The sequence below is a fragment of the Adiantum capillus-veneris genome, chromosome 6 (assembly GCF_014529385.1).
Source record: "Adiantum capillus-veneris isolate H3 chromosome 6, ASM1452938v2, whole genome shotgun sequence".
Classification (NCBI taxonomy): Eukaryota; Viridiplantae; Streptophyta; class Polypodiopsida; order Polypodiales; family Pteridaceae; genus Adiantum; species Adiantum capillus-veneris.
The window spans coordinates 127,360,472-127,374,181 of record NC_140936.1 but is presented as its reverse complement, the minus strand read 5'-3'; the positions used below and the strand labels follow the sequence as shown (position 1 = coordinate 127,374,181).

At 45.0% G+C, this 13,710-nt stretch overlaps 1 pseudogene; it reads right to left on the bottom strand.

The window, feature by feature from the left end:
• Positions 1–1,618: 1,618 nt before the first annotated feature.
• On the bottom strand, positions 1,619–2,234 carry LOC147456244 (uncharacterized; annotated as a pseudogene).
• Positions 2,235–13,710: the final 11,476 nt, after the last annotated feature.

The window sequence follows — 13,710 nt, the reverse complement described above, 5'->3', positions numbered from 1 at the left end:
AACGCGGATTCTAGTCACTTGAATGCAGTTTCTGGACACCTGAAAGCGGGAACTTGCCGCTTGATTGCGGTGACAAGGTTTTAGATACCACTTGAAAGTGGTGTCTTGCCACTTGGGAGTGGTACCTCATCACTTGCATGGAGTGATGACTGACGTAGTGACTTAGCACATGAAAGTGGTGTCTCACCACTTGAACGATGATTTTGGTCACTTGAATGCGGTGTCTGGCCACTTGAAAGCGGGAGCTTGCCGCTTGATTGCAGTGACCAGGTTTAAGCTATCGCTTGAAAGTGGTATCTCACCACTTGACGACCACTTGATAATGGTGAGAAGCTAGTTCAAAGTGGGCAGTCACCACTTGAACGCGGATTCAAGTCATTGGAATGCGGTGTTCGGCCACTTGAAAGTGGTGTCTCACCACTTGGGAGTGGTGTCTCACCACTTGCATGGAGTGATGACTAACGTAGTACTTTGCACATGAAAGTGGTGTCTCACCATTTGATGACCACTTGAGAGTGGTGAGAAACTAGTTCAAAGTGGGCAGTCACCACTTTAACACGTTTTCTTGTCACTTGAATGCGGTGTCTAACCACTTTAAAGCGGGAACTTTCCGCTTGATTGCAGTGATAAGGTTTTAGTTACTACTTGAAAGTGGTGTCACACCACTTGGGAGACCACTTGCATGGAGTGATGGACTGACGTAGTGACTTAGCACATGAAAGTGGCTTCTCACCACTTGAATGCGGTCAGACACCACGTGAAAGTGGTTTTTATACGTGTAAGTGTTGTGTCCACCGCTTCATTGTGGTGTGATAGCACTTGTAAGTGTTTACTAACAAAATGTGTTCAAACTCCACTAATATGGTTTTGGTTACCATCATAAGGTGGTGGGCACCATTCGTGTAGCAGCAGTAAAAAGTCTATGGCACTACTATAACTGTTTCACCATGACTAAAAGCTGCTACATCACTTGGAAAAAGTGAGCTGCACCACCAAAAACGTTTGCACTTGTAACACCCCTACGATTTTGTAAAACACGTCTGTTAGCATTGGGTAAACAAGACTTTTTAGTGGGTGAACACCACTTTGTAGGGTTTACGGTGAAGCGTTGGTGCATTTCTAGTAAAAACTGATTCTTAAACATTAAAACCTGCTGCAAAACATTAGAAACGGGTTCAAAGACACTAAAAAGTGGTGTGGAAACACAAGTAAAAGTGCTTCAAAAACATTCAGAACTATTGATCAAATTTTAGAAGTGGTTCAAATACAATTAGAGACCGGTATAGTAATGTTTCACCACTTTTTAATGTTGCAGCACCACTAGAAAGTGGTGCAAAACACCAAAACAAGCTGTAGCACTAATAAAAAGAAGTATAGAAACATAATGTTATGGCAGTAATGAGTTGTAGCACCAATAAAAAGTGGTATAGAAACATAATGTTGTAGCAAGAATATGAGTCGTAGCACCAATAAAAAGTGCTAAAAAAATATATCAATTACCTGAGGCCCTCAAGAAGGTGGATTGGATGCTTTACATATGAACATCTAGCTAGTCTCTTACTGCAAACATCTTTCTTGTTGGGGGACACCCTCGTCTCATCCGTCCAAAATTGAAAGACTATGTCTTTAATAGTTTGAGTGATGTGAGTTCTCCGTGCATCATCTCTATGACACGCAGATGCAGGGAACGAACCATCAAATTCACTTGACACTATTAAGTGATGTTTGGCTGAATATAAGTTTCTTTTGTGGATCCCCATAAGCTTGGCAGCTTGCGGTATGCTCATGTCAGTGTTTTGCTCCTTGCTTCCACCATTCACCAACATCATCATTGCTGATTTCTTCACAAAAAACTCGTCTGAAGATCTTGGGACCTTCACATGATTCAAAGTGTTGCGGATGTTTCTCAACATAATTGCTTCCAACTCTTTGGATTTACTCTGCATAGTACGGAAGCAAGGATGTTGAAGAAGTTCATCAAAGATTTCCTTCCTACCACTTGCATCCATTCCCACGGTTAATGTATCAAAGTGTTGTACCATAGATTGACATATCCTTCATTTCTTTCTTTCATCCATCTCCCCTGTATTGCTTTCCGTCACAAAGTTGACCGTTGCCTGACGCTGCTTTCGTTTCTGAGCAGCCCAATATTCCCTCATTAATTTTCTGCGCTGAAGTTGAGCTTCTCTACTCAATGACGATGAGCTGATAGACAGTTCTTCACTGTGCTCCATTGTTGCAATACTTTCAAAGGATTGCTCTACAAGAAATACAATACAAATCATAACTACACGCTATACTTTTAATTAATACATGGCACTTCTTGCACTAATTAGCAAGATACTAACAAAGCATAATAAGTGTTTACATACCTCAAGAATCATCAAGTAGAAGAGGAACCTATAGAGATAGAGTTCGTGAGAGAGAGAGAGATGAGCATGAGCTCAAACACAAGAGGAGCCATGCTTAGAGAGAGAAAGAGAGAGAGAGAGGGGGCTGAGCGATACAGAAAGCTCAGCAAGAGCTCTGTGAGAGAAAGACAGAGAGAAGCTAGATAGAGCTCCAAGAGAGATCTCAGAGACAAAGACAGCTCAGACATGTTGAAGCGGAAAAGAAGCGGCCCAGCGTTCAGCAGTAAATTACATTTAGTCTCATTAATTGTGGTATGTTACGTTAGGAGACTTAATTGACGTACCTTAGGAGAGTGATATTCTTTTTGAAATTTGAAGCACTTTTAAAACACCCACTTTTAAGCGCAAAAAAGCAATGTCCTTGACATTACTTTCCACGCCACCTATACATGCTTTCACCCTAGACGCTTCCTCTTGGGTATAGTTTTTTTTTTATCGTGGTGTTGTGGTCATTGATCCACTCATGCATGGATTACCGCAATGTACCTTTGGTTTTACCATGGTTGAGACTACGATGATATCTAAAGAGGTGCAGTTGACCTTTGACACTACTAGCCTCTACTTAGGTCTACTAGTATGTATATGTATCTATGTGTTTGTGTGCTAATATATATATCCTCTGGGAGAGAATTGTAATGTTACGATTAATTGATCACTTAGACGTTGAATCTAGGTGCATCCAGCACAAAACAATGGCTACATTTACAACCATAACATATTTATGCATATACATATATATTTATTTATGCATGTATGTAGGCCCTAAGTACGGGAGCATAGCACTCGAAGGTTAGACGCTTCCTCTTAGGTATAGTCCTTTCTTAATCGTGGCATTGCCGTCATTGATCCACTCATGCATGGATTACCACAATGTACCTTTGGTTTTACCACGGTTGAGTCTGCGATGATATCTAACGAGGTGCAGTTGAACTTTGGCACTACTAGCCTCTACTTAGGTCTACTAGTATGTATACGTATCTACATGTTTGTGTGCTAATATACTTGTGTACGTATTTATAGATGAGTGAGTAGGGTGAAAAGATTAATCTTATATTGCTCTTTGTAATGTAGATGTCAGACGAGAGACCAACTGATGAGGAACAACCAGCTGACTCTCCTGTTGATTGGTTCACATCCCAGGTGGCCTCCCACCTCGGGTGGACGTCCCCTCTAGTGGACCCGAGTCTTGAGTCGGTGAGAACAAGCAAAGAAATAAAGAATGTTTCTACGTAGTTAACATAGGTATTTTTTTGTTATTTGTAGGCATGGCCATCCTACACCTACCCTTCTAGGGTTCCTCCACCGATCGTACATCTTGACTTATAGCGAGCTATCTCTTTACGAGAGTAGTACCTCCGTTCGACGAAGGATTTGTTTGGCCGCTACACTCCGCAGCAACTTGCGACCTACGGTATTTCTCCGTAGACTACACCGTGGGAGAGTCAGGGAGGGACTCCTTACCTACAGAGCCTCGTACCGACGGCACCTCCCTCTACTCTCCCTTCCCATCGTCCTACTTCTATTGCATCGCAGGGTCCTACTCCCCTTGCATCGCAGGGTCCTACTCCCATGGCATCACAGGGTCCTACGCCACTCCATTCCACTACTGCCTCGCCAGAACATCGTCAACGGATTTCCTGTAGCAGTGCGTGTCGACGCTCGTCTCAAGGCACCACGTGTCGTGAGAGACGAAGCGGTGGCGGATCTTGTGGTTTCGCATGTTTTAGTAGTGGTGGGGAACGGAGTCCCCACTCTTAAATCATACAGCTCCTGACGCAGAAGATGAGGATACTGACGCACCCGTGCCAGACACACATGTGTGCTACTACAAGGTTAAATATGGCGGGGAGTGGATTTTGGCACAGTGCAGGGCAAGGCATTTCGACGCCATCTACAAATTCTTATACATTCAACGTATAAGAACTGTTTTATAAAGTTTAGAGACCAACTGCTCGATCATGCACGGTACATTGAGGACACTCTGTTAGCTAGATTTCCAAACGCCCCCGATCAAGTGTACATAAAGACATTTCTAAAAAACAAGCAGTCTAGTGTGCGACGCGCAGCAGCCAACCAGGTCAGAGATCCAGACAAGAGTTACCGCGGTGGCAATGACGGGAGCAAAGCGAACCCCGAACCCCGACGGCCTCTAAAACACCGGGGACCGAATGGCGCGCCTCGAGCCTGTCATGGTAAAGCAAACAGGGGGCACCACCTAGCTTCAGTGGCTAGGACGCAAACAACACACCACCATAACAAAGTTTTCATCCAAGAGAGATGGATGCTTGGGAGTAATGATGAAGAGGAAAGGGAATGAGATCAAGTGAGAGAGAGAGAGAGAGAGAGAGAGAGAGAGAGAGAGAGTGAGGGAGGGGGTATAGCGGCTTAGTACTTAGGCACCACAAAAGGATGGCGAATCCGCACACCCTTCACACATACACAAGCTCACTCCAAAACACAAGACTAGGTGGCGATTCCGCACACCTCACATGGGCAAAACATTGCAAGAAAACATACTCACAAAACCTCAAGCTTTATTTAGAGAATAAGGCGATGAAATGGGGAGCATAGGGTAGGGGAATGAGAAGGGAGAGAGTGGTAGAGCACATGGCGGATAGGTGGGAGTTGATGGCGAAGACTCGCACGAGGATTATGGCCATCATCCTTCATTTAGTTGCCCTTCATATTCCATAGCCAAGGGTGTAGAGGTCATGCTCAAGACAAGCATGGTGATTGCGGTGCTGGTGCTGGTGATGGTGTGGGTGTGTGTGTGTGCACTAGGCACACACACACAGTGCATAGTGTGTTCTTTGGTGATTTGTGTGTGTATTTAGTGTGATGGTGACCCCTCTTTATAAAGGGGAGAGGGGGGAGGAATCTGAAGAAATCATTATCTACATAGGCCATGTGACTGTGGGCCCCACTTGTCTGGCTGTGTGTATATGTGCCAGAACAGCAGTCTCATGAGAGAGAGACTAAGAGAGAGAGATGGATTGATGAAAAAAAGTGAGAGGTGACATGGAGAATAAAGTAATTACAAGAGGGTAAAGAGGGGAGTGTGTTCAGAGGTGAATCTGTGTGCAGATGTGTGTGAACACAAGAAAAATCAGGTAACCACCGGGTGGGGATGGGTCTGTGGGCACCTTTTTCAGTGAAACTGAGTGTGTGTGAGTGTGGGGGAGGTTATTTAGCTACAAGACAAGAGACATGGAGCCCTTTAGAGAGAGAGGGGGGTATTTGGGTCATGGGATATGATAGGAGAGAGAAAGAGGGGGTGGGGTATACTATTTTGGAAGATAGGGTAAGTTGCATGTGAGTTGGTGCATTATTGGTGAGTTATAATGCATTATTGGTGAGAGGTGGGGTAGCTTGAGGGGAGAGAGAAAGGAGAAAGGACAAGGGGAAGAGAGAGGGGGTTGACCTTTTGAGTGGAGGAGAGAAAAAGGGACACACGGCGAGGCAACAGTGAAGAAAAAGGAGGCAAGGTGGGGATGGGCTACCCCGCAGGCATGAGGTGGCCTATTTTACCTTTCTTATATATTTACATAATCATACTTTATTTTTTTCTTACTTTTTCCAATGCCTTTTATCACTCCCTCCCTAAGAGGGGGTTTTCATGGGGTGGGGACAAGAGAAGAGGGGTATGGGAGCTTGGCTTGTGAAAAGCCCCCATCATTAGCCCTCCCCTTTTGGCTAGAGGCATTCATGTCTCTAGCTCATCTGTTTGATCATTATCGTCGGAGGTGGCGGCTGATGGTGTGTCCTCATCTGGAATGTCAATTGGTGGAGCCTGGTCAAATCGAAGAAAATAAGGTTTAAGTCGCCAACCATTTACCCTGGTTTTATGAAGTTTTCCATCAGCCTCCATAAGCTGGTAGCTTCCATTGGCATACTTTTTCCTGACGATGAAAGGACCTTCCCATCGGAATAGGAGTTTCTTATCCTTGCGCGTGTCAAAGCGATTGTCGTAGCGGAGCACCAACATTACTTTCTTCAATTCTTTTTTCAGGAGATGCTCGTTACAGCTAAGCCGTCTATGCTCTGCTTGTGCTGCATAATAATTTATTGCTTCTTCTCTGTCCAGCTGCAGTCTTTCCAAGTTGATGATGTGATCTCTCAAATGCATGTTGGGCTATTGAAGCTGGCTTGCCATTACTCTGAGACTTTGTAGTTGCACTTCAATGGGCAAGATTGCTTCCTTACCAAATACTAGATGATACGGTGTGAATCCCAAGGATGTACGAAATGAAGTTCTGTAGGCCCATAAAGCTGGTAGTAGATACTTATCCCAGTCTCCAGGATGATTGTTTACTTGCTTGGTAATAATTTTAGAAACCATTCCATTTACCTTTTCAACTAGGCCATTACATTGAGGGTAATATGGTGAAGAGTGCCTCCTTGTAATGCCCAGTTTCTGCATTAATTCTCCTACCAAGTCTGCTCTGAAACCTGGCCCTCTATCAGAGATGATCTCTAAAGGTGTGCCAAACCTACAGCATATGTGCTCGTAGATAAATTTAGCTACCTCTACCACTGTGATTCTAGTGGTGGCTGTAGCCTCTGCCCATCTAGTCATGTAGTCGACCCCCATGATGATGTAGAACTTTCTTGAGTTGGCCCTAGGTAATGGCCCAATGGCATCGATACCCCATTTTTCAAATGGGCCATATGAGAGAATAGGTGTCTGTGGTTCAGGCATAAGTGACCTAGTGCCGGCCTTTTGACACAACTTACATGTTTTGCACCAGTGGTGTACATCACGGTTGAGGCTAGGCCATATGAAGCCTGCCTGCAAGATTTTCCTACTTGTTATGTCTAGGGCAAAGTGACCACCACAAACCCCGTCATGACAGCTAGCAGTTACTCCCGTGATTTCCTGAGAGAGAGGGACCTTCCTGAGTATTTGGTCCTTACCCTTACAATACAAACCGTCATTGATGAGTCGATACCTTGTGGCCTTCCGCGTCATCCATTGCTTCTGTCCCTTTGTTAAATCTGATGGGCATTCCCCTGTTTCCAAAAAATGCATGATGTCAGGCAAGGCATCACTTCCTTGAAATAGAGGGAGCTTTAGTTTTATTGCTCCAACCACCACTTCCTGTAGTCTTTCACTTGCTAGGGCATCTGCTTCTTGGTTTTGAGCCCTTGGGATATGGTGTATTTGAACTTCTTCAAACTTACCCAACAAGGTTTTTACACCACTTAAGTGAGTCCTTAAACTAGGATTCTTGCATGTCCATTCTCCATTTACTTGCCTTACCAGAAGTAGAGCATCCCCAAATACATTAAGGCGTTGTACACCTTGCGAGACGCACCATTGTAGACCCTTGGTTAGTGCTGCATACTCAGCTTCATTGTTAGAATGTGAATCTAACAATTGGCCCAACGAAAATACCTTTGTCCCTTTGTCATCAAAGACCACTATGCTTGCAGCTGCTTTGTCGGACGCTCGCTTGTAGGCTCCATCAAAGTAGAGAGAATATGCTCCTTCTACCATCGGTGGTACTGGAGGTAATCAGACTTCTCCTTCCTTAGATTGCTTCTCCTTCCCTTCAAAGACTTGGTAGGTCATGAGTCCCCCCAAACTTGCCCTTGTCGTGCTTTCTACCTGTACCGTGTAGTCAAACTCTTGCAGACGAACTAGCCATTTAGTAATTCTAGCGGACACATCCATGTGTTGTACAACGTAGGGAAATATTTCATCCGTGGTTAGAATCACAAATTGCTTAGGCAACAAATATGACCTAAACTTTGTAGTTGCAAATCTAAGAGCTAGGACTAAGTGTTCCACATGGGTGAAACCTTTCTCTCCTGCTGTCATCATTCGACTAGAGAAGTAGATTGGCCTCATGAAAGATGTCGTCGTATCCTTTTGGAGTAGCACAGCCCCCAATGAGTCATCACCAACACTTGAGGTGACATAGAATTTTTCATCCCACTTAGGTGGTGAGATAGTTGGCAGAGTGGCTAAGACCTCCTTTACCTTGTTGTAGTGATGTTCACTTTCCTCGTCCCAAGTGAAAGTTGATCTTTGAGTGAGTTGTTGCAGTGGTAGAACAAGTTGTGATAGTAGATTTATGAATCTACTTAAGTACCTCACCTTCTGTAGAAAAGAGATCAGTTGACGTGCGGTCGTTGGTGAAGGTAGGGCTATGAGTGCGGACACCTTACTTGGGTCGGCGTTGACACCTTTTGCTGAAATTTCATGGCCTAGTAGAATGACTTTACTCTCCCCAATGTGGCATTTATCCACATTTAATTGCCCACCTAGGCTCTGCAACCTGGCCAAACCTTCAGTTACCTTTTCTAAATGTGAAATACGGGAGCTATATATACAAAAATCATCAATGAACACTCTTATGGATGTTCCAAAGAACGGTTGAAAAACATATGTGACATATCTTTGGAATGTGGCAGGTGCATTTGTGAGACCAAATGGCATAACCTTGTATGCAAAACAACCCCATGGCGTGATAAAAGTGGTTTTTAGCTGATCTTCCAAGGCTATGCGTATTTGAAAGTATCCAGAATAACCATCACAGATGGTATAGCATTCAAAACCCGCTACTTCATTCAGAATTTCATCCAAGAAAGGGAGAGGAAAGTGGTCTCTCTTTGTAGCTGCATTTAGTGGTTTGTAGTCAACACAGACCCTCCACTTACCATTCTTTTTAGGCGTCACCACTACGGGTGACACCCATTCTGAGTTTTCTACAGGATAGATGAATCCCGCCTCCAGCAGTTTCCTTACCTCGGCCAAGAGTGCCTTTTCTTGTATGACCCCCAATCGTCGTAGCTTTTGCACAACTGGTTTTACCCCTTCCTTCAGCTTAATATGATGTTCCACCACTGTAATGCCTGTGATTCTTTCATAGTTGTCAATGAACAGGTTAAGAAATCCCATCAACATTTGCAAAAAACTATCTTTCTCCTCAAGTGTTAATTCCGTAGACAACATACCCTTCAACCTACTTCCTCCTAGGCCAGGTGATTTTCTCTCCTCTTCATTGGGTTTCCCTTTTGGTGATGGATCACCAGTTGTGCTTACCCTTTGTGGATCCTTCATAATGATACCCATCACATCAATGGAACTGTCACTTTCTTCGGTGGATGTGGTCTCCTCCTCTGAACTGGAAGATTCGCTAGTGGTTTCATCTGTCGATGTTTCCAGATTCATTTGCTTCTGCTTGCCAATCCTCATGTCGTAGTAGATTGTCTCCCCTTTCTTACCGGTCATGCGTAGAAGGCCAGTACCCCAGTCCTGTTTTGCCTTCATGGCCATCAACCATGGCCTTCCCAAAATTAGTGGATAGCCCTCCCCCTTAGTAGGCATTACAAAAACATCTACCTCTACCTCAGTGTTGAAAGCTTTTATTTTCACGGCACTTACCACACCCACACACTTTACTTTTGCGTTGTTTGCCATCTTTGCCTTGCATGGAGAAGGCCTGTCAACCTCGAGCCCTAATCGAAACATCATAGCTTCGCTCATTACACAGATTTGTGCACCTCCATCAATGTAGGTGTTTCCAACCCTCTTTCCTTTTATGTTTACGTCGACAATTGGAAGGATGTCATCCATGTTGCATCCCGAAATTGCTCCGGCTACCTTTGTTTTGGAGCATCTTGTACTTACCATTTTAGACCATTGTCGCCTTACTTTTGGTGCAAGATGTAGCAGCTGTGGCCATGTAATCTTCGGTCCTTGTTCTGCCACATCCAATGTTAGATCATAGGGCTTAGAACTTTCCCCTAGCTGGAAGTCGGTGATGCCCAATTTCCGTCGTGGCCTGGATGGCCTCTTGCTAGTTTCTCCTCTCATGCTTCTCTCATCATCTGATTGTGTAGCTTTCTCCCTCCTAGCTCTTTTTACAGTCATGGCTTCAAGTGGTTCTAAAAAGGTTACCTTCTCCTTACCCTTGTCCCTCTCCTTTGCTCTGGGTGGATCCACTATTATGGCTTTTCCTTTCTCTTCTAGCCTTATGATGTTTACAGGGCGATCAGGTGGTGGGGCTAGTGGAAGAGGTGGGATGGATGCTTGTAGTGGTGTCTGGGGTGGACGTAGAATTTGTGTTGGTGGGGGTGGTGCTCGGGGTGGGGGTGTTCTTTCTCTAGGGGGTGACAATTGGTTCCTCCTACCTCCTCTATTATAGTTTTGTCGTGGTTTGGGACAATAGTACATACCGTGACCGTCTTCTCCGCAGTTGTAGCAATGATACTCCCTGTTTTGTCGTCGTTCTCTTCCAGGGTCTTGATCTCTTTCTTGACTCCTCCCTTGCTGTATTAAGTGGACAGACAAATTCTGCAGTTGGTCAGTAATATGGGCCAACATATCTTGTTGGTCATCTCTTACCCCAAGAGCCGGTGGTGGTGGTATGGTGGTTGTCGTAGTTGCTGGTCGACGCGATGTTCCTGATTCTGTTGACTCGGTTTCTTTGGCTTTCATTCGCAGCTTCTTGTCCTTAAGGCGAGCAATCTCAACGGCTAACTCGTACGTAGCCGGGAATCTACCTTTCACCTTCTCCTTGAGAAGCGGCCATAAGCCATGCGTGAACCGATCTTTTTTTAGGAAATCGGGTGCGGCTTCCCCCCTTGCCAGTGACTCAACCCACCGTTCCCACAAATCCACAAATTTGGACTCATAGGTGGCATATTCTAAAAGACCCTCCTACTTCAAGTCTCTCAACTTGTCCCACAACTTTTCTGAAGTGGTACCTCCCCCAAAGCGCCTCTTAAAAGCGGTTTTTAAGGGTTCCCAGTCATCCTTGGTTGCTTGTGGAAGTGCATTGTACCATGATCTAGCTTCTAGCTTCATGATATGCTTAAAGATTCTAACCCGGGATTCATCCGTATCTTTGTTGCTCACTACACATGCTACTTCAAAGTCATCTAGGAAGTCTGTTACCAAATCCTCCCCCTTCTTTCCTTTAAATGTTGAAAATGCTACACTTGCCATGATTACTGAGAGAGAGCTAGAAAGACACACTGCTTAACTTACAAAAGTTTTTTTCTTCTTTACAAGGAGGCGTGTATACCCTCTTATACTAGGACATAGATTAAAACTTCAAACGGTACATTGCCTTGTACCAAAGGTAAGACAAATGGTTGATCTGATGCCAGAACCTCAAAAAATCGCTCCCCACCAAGCATGGTGTCAATGACGTGCTGGTAGTGAGCCTTCAAATCCAGTATTACCTTGATTGAGCGTACACGTGTTGGTATGTGTGATCTGTCTTGAGGTAGGTTGTACTGATTCATGTGAAGCTTAGAGGTGCTTAGTCACTGTCCAAGCTTGTGGAAGGGGGTGGTGTTCTTTCCTGAAACAAACTCAGTAGATCCCTAGTTTCTCTAGTGAGAGTGTGAGCCAATGATTCCGTTATCTGTGCTGCAGCATCAGGTGCGACTTGAAAACTGACTGTGATAATTACCTCGGTGACTTGAGTTACCCGATTCTCAAAGTAGAATAGTGTTGATTCTCTATTGTGTAGAGCTCCTTCCATTTTGTTGTTGTGGGTTGGTTGTAGGTTGCGGACATGGTTTCGACCTTCTCCTTCTTCTTCTTGGCACTTGGCCTATGTATATCCACTGGGTTTGGCGTGTTGGTTGACTCTCCCACTGCAAATCGATTACCGTTATGCCTGGCACTCGAGCTTCGATGGAAATGCGGAGTTCGTCTAGTTGTGCTTTGAGCTATTCTTCTTCTGTCGTCCAATTCGCAAATCCTGCTAGCCATTCGTCCATTCACAATAGTTTAGGGGTTTCAGTCTTGTAAACTGAAGGGTTTCATGAAAAGATCCTCAGTGGGGGCACCAAATGACGGGAGCAAAGCAAACCCCGAACCCCGAACCCCGACGGCCTCTAAAACACCGGGGACCGAATGGCGCGCCTCGAGCCTGTCATGGTAAAGCAAACAGGGGGCACCACCTAGCTTCAGCTGCTAGGACGCAAACAACACACCACCATAACAAAGTTTTCATCCAAGAGAGATGGATGCTTGGGAGTAATGATGAAGAGGAAAGGGAATGAGATCAAGTGAGAGAGAGAGAGAGAGAGAGAGAGAGAGAGAGAGAGAGAGAGAGAGTGAGGGAGGGGGTATAGCGGCTTAGTACTTAGGCACCACAAAAGGATGGCGAATCCGCACACCCTTCACACATACACAAGCTCACTCCAAAACACAAGACTAGGTGGCGATTCCGCACACCTCACATGGGCAAAACATTGCAAGAAAACATACTCACAAAACCTCAAGCTTTATTTAGAGAATAAGGTGATGAAATGGGGAGCATAGGGTAGGGGAATGAGAAGGGAGAGAGTGGTAGAGCACATGGCGGATAGGTGGGAGTTGATGGGGAAGACTCGCACGAGGATTATGGCCATCATCCTTCATTTAGTTGCCCTTCATCTTCCATAGCCAAGGGTGTAGAGGTCATGCTCAAGACAAGCATGGTGATTGCGGTGATGGTGATGGTGTGGGTGTGTGTGTGTGCACTAGGCACACACAGTGCATAGTGTGTTCTTTGGTGATGTTGTGTGTGTATTTAGTGTGATGGTGACCCCTCTTTATATAGGGGAGGAGGGGGGAGGAATTCTAGAATTTAGAAATGAAGAAATCATTATCTACATAAGCCATGTGACTGTGGGCCCCACTTGTCTGGCTGTGTGTATATGTGCCAGAACAGTAGTCTCATGAGAGAGAGACTAAGAGAGAGAGATGGGTTGATGAAAAAAAGTGAGAGGTGACATGGAGAATAAAGTAATTACAAGAGGGGAAAGAGGGGAGTGTGTTCAGAGGTGAATCTGTGTGCAGATGTGTGTGAACACAAGAAAAATCAGGTAACCACCGGGTGGGGATGGGTCTGTGGGCACCTTTTTCAGTGAAACTGAGTGTGTGTGAGTGTGGGGGAGATTATTTAGCTACAAAACAAGAGACATGGCACCCTTTAGAGAGAGAGGGGGGTATTTGGGTCATGGGATATGATAGGAGAGAGAAAGAGGGGGTGGGGTATACTATTTTGGAAGATAGGGTAAGTTGCATGTGAGTTGGTGCATTATTGGTGAGTTATAATGCATTATTGGTGAGAGGTGGGGTAGCTTGAGGGGAGAGAGAAAGGAGAAAGGACAAGGGGAAGAGAGAGGGGGTTGACCTTTTGAGTGGAGGAGAGGAAAAGGGACACACGGCGGGGCAACAGTGAAGAAAAAGGAGGCAAGGTGGGGATGGGCTACCCCGCAGGCATGAGGTGGCCTATTTTACCTTTCTTATATATTTACATAATCATACTTTATTTTTTCTTACTTTTTC